This window comes from Erythrolamprus reginae, chromosome 5 (genome assembly GCF_031021105.1).
Source record: "Erythrolamprus reginae isolate rEryReg1 chromosome 5, rEryReg1.hap1, whole genome shotgun sequence".
Lineage (NCBI taxonomy): Eukaryota > Metazoa > Chordata > Lepidosauria > Squamata > Dipsadidae > Erythrolamprus > Erythrolamprus reginae.
This window is the reverse complement of record NC_091954.1, coordinates 115361538-115383721: the sequence shown is the minus strand read 5'-3', so window position 1 is coordinate 115383721 and position 22184 is coordinate 115361538. Positions and strand designations below refer to the sequence as shown.

Below are 22184 nucleotides of genomic sequence, written 5' to 3'. Positions count from 1 at the left end.
CTGTCTATCTATCTATCTATCTACCTACCTACCTACCTACCTACCTATCTATCTATCTATCTACTCTATTGCTGAAGTCGTATATTCTGCAGTCAAGTTTGGAGCGATTTAAGTTTAGTTTGAATCTATTACGTGCTTGTGTGTTGTTGCAGTTGAAGGTGAAGTAGTCATTAACAGGAAGGACATTTTGGCATATGATTTTGTGCACTATGATTAGATCAGATTGGAAGCGACGTAGTTGTAAATTGTCTAATTGCAGCATTTCAAGCCTGGTGGGGGGGAAGTAAGGTATTTTGTTGCGGGAGGAGGAGTGTAGGACTCTTCTTGTGAAATATTTCTGGATGCTCTCGATTGTATTGATGTCTGATATGCAATGCAGGTTCCATACAGGTGAGATGTATTCTAGAAAGTAATGAATAGAACAGAACAGAACAGAATTCTTTATTGGCCAAGTGTGATTGGACACACAAGGAATTTGTCTTTGGTGCAGATGCTCTCAGTGGACATAAAAGAAAAGAAACATTTGTCTTGAATCAGGAGGTATAACACTTAATGATTGTCATAGAGGTCAAATAAGCAATGAGGAAACCATAAATATTAATAAAAATCTAAAAGATACAAGCAACAGGTTACAGTCATACAGTCATAAGTTGGAGGAGATGGGGGGATAGTAATGATGAGAAAAAAACTAGTAGTAATAGTATTGCAGACTTAGTAAATAGTAAAAAGAATGAGAGATGAATGAATGTATGTTTTAATACTTTTTTTAAAAAATTGTCTTATTCTTCTAAGCCGCCCTGAGTTTATAAGAGATGGGCGTCCTATAAATCTAAGTCAGTGTTTCCCAACCTTGGGAACTTGAAGATATTTGGACTTCAACTCCCAGAATTCCCCAGCCAGCGAATGCTGGCTGGGGAATTCTGGGAGTTGAAGTCCAGATATCTTCAAGTTCCCAAGGTTGGGAAACACTGATCTAAGTAAATGAATGAATAAAATAAAGTAACCCAGTTACATGTGTTTGGCAAACACAGCTTGAAGTTAGTTTGTTTTCTTTTAGAAAAATGAAAAAATTCCAATAATTCAGGAAAAAAATCCCAATAATATTTATTTGGGGGAGGAGCAGAGCCAGGCTGAAGGCCTTTTTCCAGCTGGCAAAGTCGAAAGAGGGGCCCGAGAGTTGGCACAGCCCTAGAGAGGGGAAACACAACAAAGGAAGGTTTGATTGGAAACACACAAGCGGCTTTTGTGTTTGCATCACCGGTTTCCTGGCGCCACCGGGAGAGGCTGCCTTCCACCCAAGCGGGGGGGGGGGCGTCAGTCATCCCCCCCTTCATATAGACCCCTCCCACCTGCCCGCTAACAGGGTCTCCCACATTTTGCCAGGCTTCCTTTATTTCATGGGGAGGGTCACTTTTGCAGGGGAAGAAACCAAGGAACGAAATGACAACCCCAACAACCCTCCCAGCTGCCAGCTGCCCTTTTGTTTCCTCCGCACAATAGTTGGGATATTTTTAACTTGCAAGTTGTTAAAATAGAAGCAAGACCCTCCCTCCTTAAAGGGGGGAGGGACGAAAGGGGGAAAATCCACCCTCTCAAGAGCACAATCACTCTGGAAACCATAAGGCTGGAGATGAAACAAACTGTCTCCTTTTAAAAACCCTCCCTTTGACTCATCCAATATCTCACTTTTTCCTGGCTGCGGTTCTGGCTTCTCAATTCCCGCCTCTTTTCCATATACAGTATATATATACAGTATATTCAAGTCCCAGTGAGGGTATGGCTAGCTGATGAGGCCAAAATAAGGCCGAAATAGATCTACCCTAGTCTCCCTTAATTTTCAAATTCAGCAAAAAACATGTGACATATACTGTATATAGAAACATAGAAACATAGAAGATTGACGGCAGAAAAAGACCTCCTGGTCCATCTAGTCTGCCCTTATACTATTTCCTGTCTTTTATCTTAGGGTGGATGGATGTTTATCCCAGGCATGTTTAAATTCAGTTCCTGTGGATTTACCAACCACGTCTGCTGGAAGTTTGTTCCAAGCCTCTACTCCTCTTTCAGTAAAATAATTATTTTCTCACGTTGCTTCTGATCTTTCCCCCAACTAGCCTCAGATTGTGCCCCCTTGTTCTTATGTTCACTTTCCTATTAAAAACACTTCCCTCCTGAACCTTATTTAACCCTTTAACATATTTAAATGTTTCGATTCTGTCCCCCCCCTTTCCCTTCTGTCCTCCAGACTAGACAGATGGAGTTTATGAAGTCTTTCCTGAGAAGTTTTATGCTTAAGACCTTCCACCATTCTTGTAGATTTAGATTAGATTTATTGGATTTATATGCCGCCCCTCTCCGCAAACTCGGGACGGCCATATAAATCCAATAAATCTAATGTAGCCCATCTTTGGACCCATTCAATTTTGTCAATATCATTTTGTAGGTGAGGTTTTCAGAACTGAACACAGTATTCCAAATGTGGTCTCACCAGCGCTCTATACAGCGCGATCACACTAGAATCTTAACCCCAGTTAGGAGTTAAGTAGCTCCAGTTGGTTGCATTCACACAACCTGTTAGGCGTGATTCAGGCAAAGCCAGGTCTTTGATGTACAGTATATAGCAATAGTATTTAGACTTATATACCGCTTCCTAGTGCTTTTGCAGCCCTCTGGAAGCGGTTTACAGAGTCAGCATATTTGCCCCCAACAATCTGGGTCCTGATTTTACGCACATCAGAAGAATGGGAGGCTGAGTCAACTTTGAGCCGGTGGTGAGATTTGAACTGCTGAACTACAGCTAGCAGTTAGCTGAAGGAGCATGCATGCTGCACTCTAACCACTGCGCCACTCTGGCTCGTAGCTCTGTAAGAGCAATCTTCAACCTACCAGAGGAATTGGGGCAGACTTTCCATTGCTATACAAGAGGGTTGTTAAGAGTAGGGGGTCTACAAAAATGGCAACTTTAAGCCTGACGGACTTCAGCTCCCAGAATTCCCCAGCCAGCTTTGGAGGACTTTGGAGCAGTAATGGTAAAGCATACAGAGCACACAGAAGAAAAAAGGCAGGAAAAAGGGAAACGCCCCTTTATCATTGTGACAACCAATCATAGCGTAAGACTGCTTCCTGCATGAGCCAGCGCTTTGGAACAGTATGAGGTAAATCGAACAGCGTACAGAGCACACAGAAGAAAAAAGGCGGGAAAACTTGGGGAGCTTAACTTAGTAACACGTTTGTTAAGTGAATCAGGTTTCCCTATTGACTTTGCTTACTAGAAGGTCATAAAAAGGGATCACATGAATCCCAAGACACTGCAACCATCATAAATAGGAGTCAGTTATCTAAATTTTGACTACATGAGCATGAAAAAGGGTCATAAGTTACTTTTTTCAGTGCCATTGTAACTTTGAACGGTCACTAAACGAACTGTTGTAAAAGAGGACTACCTGTAGATGCCCACCTCTGTTTTGTGCTAAGTTAGGTTTGGTGTCTTTGTGGTTAACCTGCTTGGCGAATAAAAGGCCTCAGATTAGCTGACGGTTGGATGCACAGGGTGAAACACTAAACAGGTTAATTTATTAATCAGGTTAAAATGGCAGCAAGCAGCTCCTGTGTCCATAAGCAGGGATTAAGGGTCACTTTAGTTAAACCTTAACGCAGCCTGATCTGGGCTCCCAATTTAGGACATGAATCCACATCAGTACCAGTTCAGCTTCCCTGCACCACACAGACTCAAAACAGGGCAGATTCCTATTCCTGCTGCTGCCAGTGCGCTATGCGCACAACTTTGGTTATCTTGCATGTGTGCGCATGCATTCCAAAATCAGGGTTCCAAATAGCACCCAAAATTAAATCAGAATCCGAGGCACAGCGTTCCTCAAATTTCCAATTTATTAACAGAGCCATGTTGGCACATCTGTGAGAAACCCGGATCTAAGGCTGCCAAGGTTTCTCCACCCAGTTTAAATAATAATAATAATAATAATAATAATAATAATAATAATAATAATAATAATAATAATAGCTGTACAACTTGGACAGGAAAACCAGAAAATTAATGACAATCCATCATGCACTACACCCCCGCAGTGATGTTGACAGGCTGTATTTACCAAGGAAAATAGGCGGCAGAGGACTTTTGCAAGTGAAGCAGACAGTGGATGAAGAGAATCATGCATTAGCTGACTATGTGAAGGAGAGCAAAGAGTCAGCGTTGATGGAGGTCAACAATAGGAAGCTTCTCAAGGTGAAGCAAACTAAGGACCAGTACAGAGAAAATGTAATTCAGTGTCGTATGGACAGTTGGCGGAACAAAGCATTGCATGGCCAGTTCTTGGAGAAGATTGAAGGCAAAGCGGATAAAGAAAAGACCTGGTCATGGCTTACAAGTGGAACACTCAAAAAGGAGACAGAAGGACTGATACTGGCGGCACAAGAACAGGCCATTAGAACAAATGCTGTCAAAGCCAGAATTGAAAAATCAACACACGATCCAAAGTGCAGACTCTGTAAAGAAACAGATGAAACAATCGATCACATACTCAGCTGCTGCAAAAAGATCGCACAGACTGACTACAAGCATAGACATGATGCTTTGGCACAGATGATCCACTGGAACTTGTGCCGGAACTACCATTTCCCAGTGGCAAAGAACTGGTGGGATTATAAGCCCGAAAAAGTGGTCGAAAATGAGCAAGTAAAACTACTGTGGGACTTCCGACTTCAGACTGACCGAATTCTGAAGCATAACACACCAGACATCTTGATTGTGGAGAAAAAGAAAGTATGGATCATCGACATCGCAATCCCAGGAGACAGCAGAATTGAGAGGAAGCAGCTAGAGAAATTAGTGAAATACGAAGATCTAAAAATCGAGCTGCAATGACTCTGGCATAAGCCAGTGAAAGTGGTCCCAGTGGTACTTGGCATGCTGGATGCAGTGCCAAAGGATCTCAGCGGACATTTGAAAACCATCAGAATTGACAAAATCTCCATCTGTCAATTGCAAAAGGCCCCTTTACTGGGATCGGCAAACATAATTCGCCGCTACATCACTCAGTCTTAGGTGCTTGGGAAGCGCCCGACTGGGGATGAAATACGAAATTCAGCATAGTGATCTCGTTTGTTGTGTTGTACTGACATAATAATAATAATAATAATAATAATAATAATAATAATAATAATTATTATTATTATTATTATTATTATTATTTATTAGATTTGTATGCCGGCCCTCTCCGAAGACTCAGAGTTCCTTCCCTTGTTCCCACACCCCATGTTCATTACGTTGACCAGTTTCCTTCATGCCAATCTGTCCATTACTCCCATCTGCTTCCGGGCAGGTGTTGAAGAAAGGATGACCTTCACCTGCTGGAAGGAATTTGTTATGGCTACATTTCTTACTTCCCTCATGCAGCATCCCCTCCCAAATTTCCACAACACAAATACATTCCAATGCATAATATGTGCCAGGCCAAAGTCTCCAAATCAAACAATGGCTTCAGCCTGAGAACAATTAGCATAAATACCCGTGTTTTCCCCAAAATAAGACTGGGTCTTATATTAATTTAATATCATAATTAATTATATTATTAATTATATTAAAAAGACGCATTAGGGCTTATTTCTTATTTTGGGGGAAATACGTACTAAATGCATCCATCTGACTGACGATCTGAACTGGGGCTTATTTTGGGGGTAGGGCTTATATTACGAGCACCCTAAAAATTCTGCTAGGGCTTATTTTCTGATAAGGTCTTATTTTCGGGGGAAACAGGATATATGCTAGTTGCCAAAGGTCCAAAATTTGATCCTGTAACTTTGGAGATGCTGCCATAGTTGTAAATGTGAAAAAAATTGTCGTAAACCACTTTCTCCAACAAAGTCGTAACTTCAAACGATCACTGAACGAATGGTTATAAGTCAAGGACTATCCGTATTAGGTTCCACCCACCTATGTCTCCACACCTTGCTTATCCTTTTCCTTCTAAATAGTTTTGCAACCCTAAAGATATCTTCCTTTCCCGCGTGGGTGGTACTATTTGCATCCAGAGAAAACCTGAAATAGGCCAAAAAGCCTGGGGCAAGAGTTAAGAAAGTGTCCGTGGGATGGGAATCTTTCCAAGTTCCCAACAGGGAAAAATGAATAAGGTAAGGAGGATAGGTAAAAATATTAAGTGAGAATCCCACCGAGTAGAATTGCAAAAATGTTCCCTAATACGTCCCCATTATGTTGGAAATGTAAGAAAGAAATAGGTTCATATTATCATCAATAATATTCTACATTTAGTTATTCATATTTTGACAGCGTGATCTGTTTTGTCGGTTCCAGCAACCCAGGCTGCCAAGTTACTAACGGTTCTATAGAGCCGGTCCGAATTGGTAGGAACCCACCTCTGAATTGTGTGAAGATTCAAAATGTGCGTAAGTAGGATGGCATAGAGCCGGTGCCCACTTGTAATTTCCGCTACCAGTTTGGGTGAAACTAGTTGAATACCAGCTGTATTAATAGAATAGAGTAGAATAGAATGGAATGGAACGGAATAGAATAGAAAGAATAGAATAGAATATAGAATAGAAAGAATAGAATAGGAATAGGAATAGAAAGAGAATAGAATAGAATAGAATAGAATAGAATGGAAAGATAGAATAGAACAGAACAGGAATAGAATAGAATAGAATAGAATAGAATAGAAAGATAGAACAGAACAGAACAGGAATAGAATAGAATAGAATAGAATAGAAAGATAGAATAGAATAGAACAGAACAGAACAGAACAGAACAGAAATAGAATAGAATAGAAAGATAGAATATATAATAGAAAGATAGAATATAATAGAACAGAATAGAATAGAATTCTTTATTGGCCAAGTGTGATTGGACACACAAGGAATTTGTCTTTGGTGCAGATGCTCTCAGTGTACATAAAAGAAAATATACATTTGTCAAGAATCATGAGGAACAACACTTAATGATTGTCATAGGGGGTCAAATAAGCAATGAAGAAACAATATTAACAAAAATCTTAGAAATACAAGCAACAGGTTTCTGTCACACAGTCATAAGTGGAAGCAAATGGGTGATAGGAATGATGAGAAAAAACTAGTAGTAATTGTAGTGATTGTGTGTGTCCAATGATATTTATAAAAGCAATACATATGGGATGCAAATAAATCAATAAAAACTCAACTGGGATCTGATTTTGTCTCCCATGTCTATAGCGTGTTTTTCAAATTAAGAAATAAACATCCTATTTAGTTGCTTGTTTAGACTCTAGAGCATGTCTGTTTATTGAACCTTCCCTTGCTGTTTATTGAAAAAAACTCCCACCCAAATAACAGCTGGAAGGCCAAACAGGTTCAACGTTCGGAGCAGAAAGAAACTTTTCCCCCCTATGGGCCAGCTGATCAGGGATCCTGTTTCTCCTTCAGGGGAAGAGATCCGGGAAGCCGATTTAAAAATCTTAGAAGAATTTCCTTGCTCAAAACCGGACAAGCAGGTGAATCCAGCCACCTCCAGCCTAGCCCAAAGCTTTCTGTACAAATGCTAGTCATGCTTTTCACCACCACCCTTTCTTAAGTCCTCCTGAACGTTTTAAACAGGCAGACATTTTTGCATGGAGATAAAATTATCCTGAAGTTATAGAAAAAAAGGTATGAATTAATAATAATAACAACAACAACAATAATAAATAATAATAGCAATAATAATAATAATAATAATAATAATAATAATAATAATAATAAAAAAAAAAATAAATAATAATCCTAGATGCTTGGAAAGTGTTCGACTTGTGATATTGTGATACAAAATCCAGCATATCAATCTCGTTTGCTGTGTATTACTGTTTTTTATGGATATAACAACAACAACAACAACAAAAACAGAGTTGGAAGGGATCTTGGAGGTCTTCTAGTCCAACCCCTTGCCTAGGCAGGAAATCTTACACCACAAATGGTTATCCAACATCTTCTTAAAATCATCCCGTGTTGGAGCATTCACAACTTCTGGAAGCAAGCTGTTCCACTGATTAATTGTTCTGACTATCAGGAAATTTATCCTTAGTTCTAAGTTGCTTCTCTCCTTGTTTAGTTTCCACCCATTGCTTCTTGTTCTACCCTCAGGTGCTTTGGAGAATAGTTTGACTCCCACTTCTTTGTGGCAACCCCTGAGATATTGGAAGACTGCTATCCTGTCTCCCCTGGTCCTTCTTTTCATTAAACCAGCCATGCCCAGTTCCTGCAACCATTCTTCGTATGTTTTAGCCTCCAGTCCCCTAATCCTCTTTGTTGCGCTTCTCTGCACTCTTTCTAGAGTCTCCACATCCTTTTTGCATTGTGGCGACCAGGATGCAAAAGGCCACATTTACCAGGGCCTTATAAAGTGGTATTAATACTTCACCCGATCTTTATTCTGTCCCTGTTAATTGCTTCCAGCTGTAGGGATTCAGCTCCAGTCATCTTAGAAGCCGATATCTTAGAAGAACTTGAACGATTAAAGACAAATAAGGCAATGGGTCCAGATGGCATCCACCCCAGAGTTCTTAAAGAACTCAGATATGTGATTGCTATCCCCCTGACTGATTTGTTTAACCAATCCTTGTTAACAGGAGAAGTTCCTGAGGATTGGAGAATGGCCAGTATTATGCCTATCCACAAGAAGGGCAGTAGAGAAGAAGCTGGTAACTACAGGCCAGTTAGCTTGACATTAGTTATAGTTAAAATTATGGAGACTCTACTCAAAAAGAGGATAAATCAGCACCTAAAAAACAATAACTTATTGGACCCAAATCAGCATGGCTTTACTGAAGGCAAATCATGTCAGACTAATCTCATTGATTTCTTTGACTATGTCACAAAGGTGTTGGATGAAGGTGGTGCCATTGATATTGCCTATCTGGACTTCAGCAAAGCCTTTGATATGGTTCCACGTAAAGAGCTGATAGATAAGTTAGTGAAGATTGGACTTATTCCCTGGATAGTTCAGTGTATTTGCAGTTGGCTGAAGTGTAGAATATCACAAGGTTGTTGTTAATGGCGAGTATTCTAAGCAGAGCCTGGTTACAAGTGGTGTGCCACAAGAGTCTGTTCTGGGTCCTATTCTTTTTAATATCTTTGTGAGTGACATAGGGGAAGGTTTGGTAGGGAAGGTTTGCCTATTTGCCGATGACTCTAAAATGTGCAATAGGGAGGCATCTGTAATGTGGCAAATGATTTAGCTTTACTAGATAAGTGATCAAAGCAATGGAAACTGCAGTTTAATGTTTCCAAATGTAAAATAATGCACTTGGGGAAAAGGAATCCTCAATCTGAGTATTATATTGGCAGTTCTGTGCTAGCAAAAACTTCAGAAGGGAAGGATTTAGGGGTAGTGATTTCTGACAGTCTCAAAATGGGTGAATCGTGCGGTCAGGCGGTAGGAAAAGCAAGTAGAATGCTTGGCTGCATAGCTAGAGGTATAACAAGCAGGAAGAGGGAGATTGTGATCCCGCTATATAGAGTGCTGGTGAGACCCCATTTGGAATACTGTGTTCAGTTCTGGAGACCTCACCTACAAAAGGATATTGATAAAATTGAACGGTCCAATGACGGGCTACAAAAATGGTGGAAGGTCTTAAGCATAAAGCTTATCAGGAAAGACTTCAACCCTATTCTACATTCTACGTTCAAATATCCTCTTTGGTTCAGGTAGATGGATGGGGGGCAGCATCCCTTGTGGAGCCAATATGTTGCCATGTGCCACACCTGTCCAGACGGCTGCCGTTGCCAGGATCTGGCTGGCAAAAGACCTTTGTCAGCTGCTTCCTGTTTGCTCATGCAAATTCCCCAGGTGTTCTTGGGCAAGTTGGAGCCTGGGCTGGGTTGCAGGCTCAGTTAGCAAACGCGCCTTGGGTGCAGTTGGTTTCCTGCTCGGTTTGCAGCATGGAAATATTCCTTGGGCCACAAGGGGCAAGACCTGAAAGAGGGAAGGGGAAGAGACAAATGGATGGATGATGATGGATGGATGAGTGGAAGGAAGGAAAAGGAAGGAGGAAGGGAGGGAGGGGGCAGAGGAAATGGAAAAAAGGAAGAGACAATGTATGCATGATGCTGGATTCCTTCCTTCCTTCCTTCCTTCCTTCCTTCCTTTCTTCCTTCCTTCTTTCTCCTATTTATTTATTTATTTATTTATTTATTTATTTATTTATTTATTTATTTATTTATTTATGTTGCTTTCTCTCTTTCTCTTCTTCCTTCCTTTCTTCCTTCCTTCTTTCTCTCTTTCTCTTATTTATTTATTTATTTATGTTTCTTTCTCTCTTTCTCTTCTTCTTTCCTCCCTCCCTCCCTCCCTCCTTTCTTTCTTACTTTCTTTCTTTCTCTGGAGAGCACCAAATCTTGTTAAGTCGGAACAAAACCCAATGCAGCTCAAAGCAAGCTCCAGTGAGAATTGTTTCTTTCTCTCTTTCTCTTCTTCCTTCCTTCCTCCCTTCTTTCTTTCTTTCTTTTTCTTTCATTCTTTCTTTCTCTTCTTTCTTTCTTTTTACTCTTTCTCTTCCTTCTTTCTTTCTCTTTCTTTCTCTTTCTCTCTTTCTTTCTCTTCTTTCTTTCTCTCTCTCTCTCTCTCTCTCTCTCTCTCTTTCTTTCTTTCTTTCTTTCTTTCTTTCTTTCCCCAGAGAGCACCAAACCTTGTTAAGTCGGAACAAAACCCAACGCAGCTCAAAGCAAGCTCCAGTGAGAATTGTTTAATCAGCCGTGCCATGTCCAGGGGTGAATGCTAAATCAGTCTCTTTAGCCCAGCACTCCAGATGTGTTGGGCCTGAAACAAAATCTAAATTTCCAGAGCAGATCTGCAGGTCTCCCATTTGGGGATATTGCAAGACCCCATTGCATTCATTCATACAAGAGACAAATTTAATTACAAATCTGGTCACTTAAAAATACAGTGTTACCTCTACCTAAGAACGCCTCTACTTACGAACTTTTCTAGATGAGGACTGGGTGTTCAATATTTTTTTGCCTCTTCTCAAGAACCATTTACCACTTACAAACCTGAGTGTCCGATACTGTAACTGGAAAAAGCAGGGAAAAGCCTCCGTGAGGCCTCTCTAGGAATCTCCTGGGAGGAAACAGGGCTGGAAAAGGCGGGGAGAAGCCTCCGTGGGGCCTCTCTAGGAATCTCTTGGGAGGAAACAGGGCCTCCACCCTCCCTGTGGTTTCCCCAATCACACACATTATTTGCTTTTACATTGATTCCTATGTGGAATCAAGTGGAAAATGTTTCTTGAGAAGAGGCAAAAAATTCTTGAACACCCGGTTCTATCTAGAAAAGTTTGTAAGTAGAGGCGTTCTTAGGTAGAGGTACCACTATCCACTGCTTCATAGTGCTTTACAGCCCTCTCTAGGCAGTTTATAGAGTCAGCATATATTGCCCCCAACAATCTGGGTCCTCATTTGACCCACCTCAGAAGGATGGAAGGCTGAGTTGACCTGGAGCCAGTGGCGAGATTTGAACTGCTGAACTACAGCTAGCAGTTAGCTGAAGGAGCCTGCAGTGCTGCACTCTAACCACTGCGCCACCCTGGCTCTAAAGGAAGTCCAAGAAGGTTTAAACAAAGCATTTCAGGGGGTTGGACTAGAAGACCTCTAAGGTCCCTTCCAACTCTGTTGTTCTATTCTTTCCAGTCTCTGCCGTAGGAGGCCGGGGGGGGGGGGTGCTGCTATTTTAATCCTGGAGCCAGAAGGCAGCAGGGCAGAACTCCGTCGGGTGGCTGGCAAATTCATAATCCATCTGTTGATCTCTCTGTCTCAGAGCCATACGGTAGCCTGGAAACAGAGCTGGGGAAATCAGATCTCGCCTCCCCAGGGAACGGAAGTAGAATTTTCTTCTCGAATGAATGCAAAGAGGAGAAGCCAAGAAAATGAAATTTTAGTTTTCTCTCTTTCTCTCTCTGGCTTGGATGGGTCTTTCCATCCACACACTGTCCCCTTCTTAGCATCCTTTGACTTCCTCCTCCTCCTCCTCCTCCTCCTCCTCCTCCTCCTCCTCCTCCTCCTCCTCCTCTCTGCACACCCCATTCCTTTCTAGCACTGATGAGGTTACCTAGTTGGGTAATCAGTGAAGAGCTGTAATTTTTTTTAAACTACCACACTGTGGGTGTGGCTTATTTTGTGGGTGTGGCTTGCTGGTCATGTGACTTAAAGGTGGCCATCTTGACGTCACTCACGTCAAGGGTTTGGGTTAGGGTGCCTGGCCTCTCCTCGCCTCAAAGAGATACAATTTCCCTATCTGTTTACTATGGCTGAACATCCAAAATATACTCTTTAATTCTATGTATATATGCCATATGTGTACATACATGTTACACACAGGCACACAAAAATATACATTATCTACTATAGTATATAAACTGTATGTATATGTACATCCACGCACAGCTCTTCTAAAATTATACATATTCAACCTCATTTACTGCGATAGGAAAAATATACCCAGAGCCCAGAAAGGAAAAAAAGAAAAAAATTCAATTTTTTTCTACCAGTTCTGCATACCTGACCGTACCCCTAGCAGCCCATCCCTGTCTATATCCTGCCCTCGGGTGCTTTGGAGAATAGAATAGAATAAAATAGAATTCTTAATTGGCCAAAGTGTGATTGGACACACAAGGAATTTGTCTTTGGTGCAGATACTCTCAGTGTATATACATTAAAACATATATACATTTGTCAAGTATCATGAGGTACAACACAATGATTGTCATAGGGGTCAAATAAGCAATGAGGAAACAATCAACATTAATAAAAATCTTAAGGACACTAACAGCAAGATACAGTCATAAGTTGGAGGAAATGGGTGATGGGAATGATGAGAAAAAACTAGTAGTAATAGTAGTGCAGACTTAGTGAATAGTTTGACAGTGTTGAGGGAATTATTTATTTAGCAGAGTGATGGCGTTTGGGGAAAAAATGTCCTTGTGTCTAGTTGTCTTGGTGTACAGTGCTCTATATAGCATCATTTTGAGGGTAGAAGTTTAAATAATTTGCGTCCAGGATGCGAGGAGTCAGTAAATATTTTCACAGTCCTCTTTTTGACTCATGCAGTATGCAGGTCCTCAATGGAAGGCAGGTTGGCAGCAATAAGGGGCGTGCATAAGTGCCCTAGAGTGCCTTCCATCCCGTCCTATAGTCTCTCCTATATCCCATATATCTTCTCCTCTATCCATTTATCTTTCTTCTACTCACTCTTTGATTTATCTTATCCTATACTCTCTCTTCTATTACTTCTCTAATTTTTCCCCCTTGAAGGTGTCCTCTACTACCTTCATTGGGTATTATTGTGTGTTGGACAAAATTAAATAAATAAAATTTAAAAAAAAATTCTGCAGTTCTGATTCTCCTCTGAAGTCTGTGTCGGTCTTGTTAATTTGACACCGCTCCCTTCAATGATTGAAAGAAACCATCCCTCTAGGAAAGTCCTTGTGTTGGATGGCAACCTTCCTGGCTTCGGAGCATCCCAACTGCCTGATTTGCACGGGAGTCAGAAACCAGGTTAAACGGTGCTTCAAACTGGGGCGTTACTGGTTCGGGCACAGCTGGGTCCTCCTTTCTCCTTTCAGCTCTTCCCATTCCAAGAAAACTGTGTGTGCCTGGCTTGATCACACCCTGTTGTGTTCTCCCCAAGCTGCTGAAAGACGGTTTCGTCCGAAACAGAGGCCTCCTGTCCAGAGAACAAGGGTGGCTGTGTGTGGCAAGGGAGGGGCGTACACACAAACCATGGTGTGTAGGTGTGAGCTTGCATGCTTCAGGCTGGGCCGCTCCCTCGAGGGACTTTCCAGGGGGTGGGGGGGTAGGTGACTCAACGGTGCTGGGAGCGGCATTGCTAAGGGAATGGGCTGCCCCCCCCGCCTTCCTTTGCTCTCACACTCTCGTGTGCAAATCTTCCTCTCTTTCCACGGCTGAAAGTTGCAGGGGAGGAAGTTTTTCCAGACTCTGCCTTCGCAAAATTAATAATAATGATGATGATATAAGATAAATTAAATAAATAAAGCAACGACTCTGGCATAAGCCAGTGAAAGTGGTCCCAGTGGTCCTTGGCAAGCTGGGGGCAATGCCAAAGGATCTGGACTGGATTAACACAAAATCAATTCCCCAATCCCCCTGGAAAATTATTTTCCATCAACAACCAGGCTAACTGATATTTCCTGGTGGTCTCCTGTCCAAAACATACCAGGCTAGAGTTAAAAGATCAGATCTTACTCTGATGCTCAACTCTGGGATTATTTCACACAATGCTGCCCAGGGAATAATAATAATAATAATAATAATAATAATAATAATAATAATAATAATAATATTTATTCGATTTGTATGCTGCCCTTCTCCAAAGACTCGACGCGGCTCACAGAGTAAATACAACATAAGCATGTAGCACAAATCTAATAATTTAAAATACAACTAAAAACCCTAATGTAATACACAATCATAATAATAACAACAACAATAACAACAACACTCAAACACACTCAAAAAGGAGATGGAAGGACTAATATTGGCTGCACAAGAACAGGCCATTAGAACAAATGCTGTCAAAGCCAGAATTGAAAAATCAACAGACGATCCAAAGTGCAGACTCTGTAAAGAAACAGATGAAACAATCGATCACATACTCAGTTGCTGCAAAAAGATCGCACAGACTTACTACAAGCATAGACATGATGCTGTGGCACAGATGATCCATTGGAACTTGTGCCAGAACTACCATCTACAAGTGGCAAAAAATTGGTGGGATCATAAGCCCGAGAAAGTGGTCGAAAATGAGCAAGCAAAACTACTTCTGACTTCAGACTGACCGAATTTTGGAACATTACACACCAGACATCCTGATTGTGGAGAAAAAGAAAGTATGGATCATCGACATCACAATCCCGGGAGACAGCAGAATTGAGGAGAAGCAGCTAGAGAAATTTACGAAATATGAAGATCTGAAAATCGAGCTGCAACGACTCTGGCATAAGCCCATGAAAATGGTCCCAGTGGTCCTTGGTACACTGGACTCAGTGCCAAAGATCTCAGTGGACATTTGAAAACCATTGGAATTGACAAAATCTCCATCTGTCAATTGCAAAAGGCCGCTTTACTGGGATCGGCAAACATAATTCGCCGCTACATCACGCAGTCCTAGGTGCTTGGGAAGCGCCCGACTGGTGATGAAATACGAAATGCAGCATAGTGATCTCGTTTGCTGTGTGGTATTGACAATAATAATAATAGTCAGAAGGGACCTTGGAGGTCTTCTAGTCCAACCCCCTGCTCAGGCAGAAAACCCTACACTACTTCAGACATGGTTATCCAACATCTTCTTCCAAACTTCCAGTGTTGGGGCATTCACAACTTCTGGAGGCGAGTTGTTCCACTGATCAACCGTTCTAACTGTCGGGAAATTTCTCATTAGTTCTTAGTTGCTTCTCTCCTGGATTAGTTTCCACCCATTGCTTCTTGTTCTACCCTCAGGTGCTTTGGAGAATAGCCTGACTCCCTCTTCTTTGTGGCAACCCCTGAGATACTGGAAGGCTGCTATCATGTCTCTCCTGGTCCTTCTTTTCACGCGCAGTTACTGCAACCGTTCTGCATGTTTTAGCCTTGTTTGTGCAACACAAGCATGCTTCTAGCTGTGGTTTGTTCGCTCTCGATCGCATTCTTGGCCTTGGTTTGGGGTTTTGGATGGGCAAAAAGCATCTGTGTAGATTAAGGGTTGTCCTACCTAATGTTAAGACTTAGCGGACTTCAACTCCCAGAATTCTCCAGGCAGCTATATTGGGATTTCTGGGAGTTGAAGTCCAGTTTGAACTTGCAAAGTTGCCATAAGTTGAGTTCTGCCGCATGAATCCCAGGATCCGATTAGGTCCCACAGAGTCGGCCTTCTCCAGGTCCCGTCAACTAGACAATGTCGCTTGGTGGGGCCTAGAGGAAGACCCTTCTCTGTGGTGGCCACAGCCCTCTAGAATCAGCTCCCCCTGGAGATTCACACTGCCCCCACTCTCCTTGCCTTCCACAAGAATCTGAAAACCTTTTTATGCCGTCAGGGTTGGGGTCACTAGACGGTAGCCTCGGGCCAACGAGTGTGTGGTATGTTTGTGGTGTGAATCTGAATGAATGATTTTTTTAATGTTTTAGCCTTTTTAGAATGATTTTAAATTAGTTATTTATATTAATTGGATTTCAGATGTGTTATTGTATTTTGTTTTTTATTGATATGTAGTGAGCTGCCCTGAGTCCCCGGAGTAAATAAATAAATAAGATGGAGAGGGCAGGGAGTGCTGACGGATGGCTGATTGTACTAACTCAGGTTTAGGCCAAGTTGGCTCTTCTATGACATGTGGACTTCAACTCCCAGAATTCCTGAACTAGCATGGATTGGCTCAGGGATTCTGGGAGTTGAAGTCCACATGTCATAGAAGAGCCAACTTGGCCTATCCTTGTACTAACTGAAACAACATTCCACAAATGTTTATTTTACCGATTGTGTCCTAGGTTACCGGAGTCGGAAGGAGAGACTCTCTTTATGTACTTGTAAGCTGAACAAGTAAGCTTGTAGTATTGTAAATGTATTGAGAGTTATTGATTGATGTCTCTTTTCTTTTATGTACACTGAGAGCATCTGCACCAAAGACAAATTCCTTGTGTGTCCAATCACACTTGGCCAATAAATTATTCTATTCTATTCTATTCCTTCCTATTCTATGCAATTGTGTATGACTAGGATTGTTCTTGACCAAGATATTTGCCAAAGTAAATATTTTATATACCGAATGTATCTGGATTCTACTGCTGAATTATTACTAGTATAGTAATTATTACTAGTAACCCAACCACAACAACACAAGAGCACACAACAAATTTAAACTTAATATTAACCGCTCCAAACTTGACTGTAAAAATATGACTTCAGTAACCGAGTTGTCGAAGCGTGGCACTCATTACCGGACTCCATAGTGTCATCCCCAAACCCCCAACACTTTACCCTTAGATTATCTACGGTTGACCTATCCAGATTCCTAAGAGGTCAGTAAGGGGCGAGTACAAGTGCACTAGAGTGCCTTCCGTCCCCTGTCCTATTGCTCTCCTATTTCTCTTATACTTTTCTTCTATTCCTGTATCTCTTCTTCTATTCTTTCATTGATATGTTCTATTCCTATATCTTCTCTTCTATTGTTTCTTAGATATATTTTACTATGAGTATCTCCTCTATAACCTTCATCATGTATTTTACTATGCATATACCCACTAAACCCCTCATTGTGTATTGCACAAAATCAATAAATTAAATAAATCTCTGAGCTATCAGCTGGATATCTGCAAAACCTCCACGTTCCCTGTGTGTATGTGTGTCTTGGACTACTCAGAGACAACTCTGCACACTCCTTAACACTTAACAGGAAAGACCCTCACCCACCCACCCTTCCAGGGTCCCTCTTCTCTCTGCCCTTTATGCGTGCAGCTAGAAGGCAGCCAAGCACAGGCTGAAAGCTATTTAATCAGCAGAAGCTCGAGGTTGGCAGTCAAAGAATGACCTTGAGAGATGCTTCCTCTGGACTTCGGCCAGACCGCATCCCCTCCCTGGGTTTGTCTCCTGTTCAGCGATACCATTTAATTCCTCCGGCTCTGCCCACCGACTGCAAGAAGAAACAACCGCACGAAGAACTTTGGAGAAGAATGCCTGGAGACCAATGATAACGGTTTTTATTTTTCTTGCAAGCTTACGACCACAACTGACACATTTTTTGAGAGACAGAGCGGTTCCATTTTGCAATCTTTACTCGCCACAGCTGGAGTAACCTGGACACTGGATACTACCCACGCCAAGGGCGGATTCCCGATTATGCTGCTTGCTTCTGCTGTGGGTGCAGGTGTGCGCCCCAATGAGATTTTGGCATATGCGCATAAGCAAAAAATCACCAAAATCAGGTACTAGAGAAGGAAGTACATTAAAAAAATCTATTAAGTATTCAATAAATAGTGCATAAACTTACTAGCCCCGCTGCGTTGACCCCTACCCCGTGGGGGCAGCAACCCATGACTGGTCAATCCTTAGGAGAGTCTGAATTCTAGTGCTGCCTTAGACACGAATGCGAGTCTTCGGAGAGGGGCAGCATACAAATCTAATAAATGAATGAATGAATGAATGAATGAATGAATGAATGAATGAATGAATGAATGAATAAATAAATAAATAAATGTTTTAGAGCAGTGTTTCCCAACCTTGGCAACTTGAAGAGATCTGGACTTCAACTCCCAGAATTCCCCAGCCAGCATTTGCTGGCTGGGGAATTCTGGGAGTTGAAGTCCAGATCTCTTCAAGTTGCCAAGGTTGGGAAACACTGTTTTAGAGAAAATAGGCAACGTGTTAGATATTTGCCACCTTTACTTATAAGTCCTTCAGGATTGGGAATAAATAAATGAATAAATAAATAAAGTAATAAAGGTAGGATAAAAATCAAATAAAAATAGAATTTCACGATATCCCATCAACATTTGGAGTGGAAATACGCTCGGTGTTCAAGTGAGGAGACCAGGGCAGGAAAATGACCGTCTTTCTCCACCTTAAAAGATCTCACTCCACCAAGGTCCTTTTGCCGGGGTAGACGAAGTTCCATGCAGTCAGCGGGCAGGACCGAGCGTGCCTAAATGAAGTCGTGGCAAACTTGGTTTCTTTTTCCCTGAGTATCGAGAGTAATCCGGCACGGCTATTTGAGTCCATTATCAGAAACCACATCAGGGCCCTTTTCGAAGCCGGCTTCTGCATCTGGATACACGAGCAAATCGTGGTGTTCCCGTCAACCTGCCGTAAACGATCCTGGGCAGGCTTGGCGAACGGCCCAGGCCTCTACGACGCCCACAACGTCTGTCTTGCTTGCTTGCTGGTTGCAAATGATCAATATTGTGCTTCTCTCACGAAGGTGGCGCATTGCAGCTTTCGGCTTGTCGAGAGGGAGCAGGACGAGTCTGAACAGGCCTGGGGGTGAAAAGGAGTTCTGGCAAAAATTTGTGGGCTTGTGTGTTTCTGTGTGTTTGTTATTATTGGGTTTGTAATTCGAGCAGGGGGGTCAAACTCGCTTTCATTGAAGGCCTTGTTTTACCTCCATGGGTGGGGCTGCAGGGTGGGGCCATAGTGGGTGTGGCCTGCTCGATGTCACTCATGTCAGGGAGCACTTGTGGCAGCCCGAGTGCGCTGCCAGCGAAAACAGGCCCCAAAGCTCCATTTTGGCCAGCAAAGGGCCGCAGGAGGCCAGAAATAGAAACATAGAAGATTGACGGCAGAAAAATACCTCCTGGTCCATCCAGTCTGCCCTTATACTCCTTCCTTTATTTTATCTTAGGATGGAATACTAAAAAATACGGTATCTCTTTTTTCCCCCTTCCTTCCTCTTCTTAAGTCTTTCTGGCAGTTGGCCCTGCCTCTTTTCCAGCAAGCCTGCAAAATGCAGCTCTTTCATTAAACAAATGCAAATAATCCGCCCTTTGATCCCAATTATCACCCACTGTCTTTAAATAAATATAACCAGTCCAGGATATCTTCTCCTAATTGATTAAGCTTTGCTACGCAACCACAACGGAAGCCTGACAGATCCCTCAAGCTGATTTTAAGCAATTGTACTAAAACAGTAATTCTGCCAGTGTTATTAATTTAATTGCTTTCAACATCTGGGTTATAATTTTATTTCTATTTTATTTTGGGGGGTCAACCTTCAAGAAACACCACTAGCTGGTAGTATGTTAAGTACATTGTATAAACAATATTGTTTTCCTTTAGAGAAAGATGTGCCTGGCACCTTCATTAAAATCTTTGAGGTTCTTTTAGCGCTTCCCATCTTTGCAAGTTTTGTTTTATTTTAAAAATATGTCCTTCCTTACAGCTTCAATGACTGCCTTCACACAGCGGGGTCACTGAAAACTGCAGCAATGTGTTGGCAAAAAATTTTGGAATCGAAAATAAGTCGGCAAGTGTTGTATTGCCTCTGTACAAATCAATGGTGAGACCACACTTGGAGTCCTGTGTACAGTTCTGGTCCCTGCACCTCAAGAAGGATAGAATGGAACTGGAGAAGGTGCAAAAAAGGGCATCAAGAACGATAAAGGGAATGGAGCCCCTCCCTTATGAAACCAGGTTGCAACACCTTGGTCTCTTCAGCCTTGAAAGATGGCGTTGAAGGGGGGACTTGATCGAAGTGTATAAAATCCTGCATGGGATAGAAAAGGTGGATAGAGAAAAAAATATTTTCTCTATCACACAATACCAGGACGAGGGGGCACTCCCATAGGTAAGAAAGTGAGGACAAATAAAGGGAAATATTTCTTCACCCAGAAGGTCCTTGGTTTATGGAATTCCCTTCCAGAAGAGGTCATGACAGCTGTCAGCCTTGATAGCTTCAAGGCAGGATTAGACAGATTCAGGGATGCCAAGTGTATCATAGGTGGTTATTGAAACGGATGTCCATGTGCCGCCTCTATGTTGCTTGAGGCAGTCAGGATTCCCTTGGGTCCCATTTGTTGGGGGTCAAGGGAAAGGGAGGGTCTTGCCTTCTATTTCTGCTCAAGATCCCCATGGACAATTGGTGGGCCACTGTGGGACACAGAATGCTGGACTCGATGGACTCTGGCCCCATTCAGCAGGGCTCTTCTTAGGTTCTTAAACCTGGCCATTCGATGAAACTTTGGTTAGGGCTCCCTCGGCAAACAGGGGCATTTCCCTAAGTGTCTCAGCCCTCTTAATTTTGCAATTTTTAAAATTTCTGCATGCTGAACGTAAAGTTCAGCAAGACCATCCATTTTCCTGTGCACGAGGGTGAACTGTTTGCCTCTGGCTTAAACCACGTTTTGATTCGAATTCTGCTCTTCCGCTTTTTGAAATCCGGATTTTGAAAACCAGATGGTGCAATTACTGTAACAGCAGAATTACAGGCTGAGCTAGGTTTTTCCCCACAATTTGAGAGCTCCAGGAATCTCAGTGGTGGGTTCCTACCAGGGAAATCCGGCGCACCGTTCCGATAGCAGCCCGCCAATGGCGCAATTTGGGTGCGACGGCTCCAGTCTGTTTTTGCTGGTCTGTGCACACTGCCATTTTTTAATATATAATTTCCCATCATTTTTGGCTCTCTGAGCATGCGCAGAAGAAAAATTGTCCCTCTGTGCATGCGCAGAAACAAAAATTGTGCTGGGGACGTGCAAGCGCATGAATTGTTGCAATGCACACATTGTGCACTGGTAGGAAAATGTAAGGAACCTGCCCCTGTGTGGGAGGTTTGTGCTGTGTTTGGAACAGTTCCTATTTCAGATGGAGTGCCTCTGAAGCTGGAGGTTCCACTTTAGCTGCCCCGATTAACCAATGGCAAAGAGCATGCTCGCCCTCCACCGCTATGCACTCTTCTTGCTGCAACAGTTCTTCAAGACCACGTTCAGCAACCCCAAAATAAGGACTTTCGGCCTCTGCTACACCCAGTCAAAACCCCCGTGGCTTCGAAAAGTAGAAGCTCTGCTCCACGCTATGACTCCACATTTATTTATTTATCTATTTATCTATTTATCTATCTATCTATCTATCTATCTATCTATCTATCTATCTATCTATTTATTTATTCTTTGTCCAATACACAATACATATTGAAGAGGATAGACATTGAGTAATACTGTATATATAAAGATAATATGTAAAATAGAAGAGAAAATATATGAGAGGAAGAAAACATATATGATATATGAGATAAAGGAAAGACAATTGGACAGGGGATGTAAGGCACACCAGTGCACTTATGTACGCCCCTTACTGGCCTCTTAGGAACCTGGAGAGGTTAATCGTGGAGAGTCTAAGGGAGAAATGTTGGGGGTTAGGGGTTGACACTATTGAGTCCGGTAAAGAGTTCCACGCTTCGACAACTCGATTGTTAAAGTCATGTTTTTTACAGTCAAGTTTAGAGCGATTAATATTAAGTTTGAATCTGTTGCATGCTCTTGTGTTGTTGCGGTTGAAGCTGAAGTAGTCGTTGACCGGAAGGACGTTGCAGCATATGATCTTGTGGGCAATACTTAAATTGTGTTTTAGGCGCCGTAGTTCCAAGCTTTCTAGACATTCCGGGGTTTCCCTCCAGCTCTTTCTCTGCAAGTCCTCTCCTGGCTCCACCTTCATGCTTCTTTCTCCTCCCACTGTCCCCTTT

The 22184-nt window shown here is 42.2% G+C and overlaps 1 long non-coding RNA gene across 1 annotated transcript; it reads right to left on the bottom strand.

The window, feature by feature from the left end:
- Window positions 1-17697: 17697 nt before the first annotated feature.
- Window positions 17698-18992, bottom strand: LOC139168549 (uncharacterized). The gene is made up of 2 exons (XR_011559310.1): window positions 18576-18992; window positions 17698-17943 (listed from the first exon to the last, which is right to left on the bottom strand). It is a non-coding gene; the product is annotated as an uncharacterized lncRNA (long non-coding RNA).
- Between the last annotated feature and the right edge of the window lie 3192 nt (window positions 18993-22184).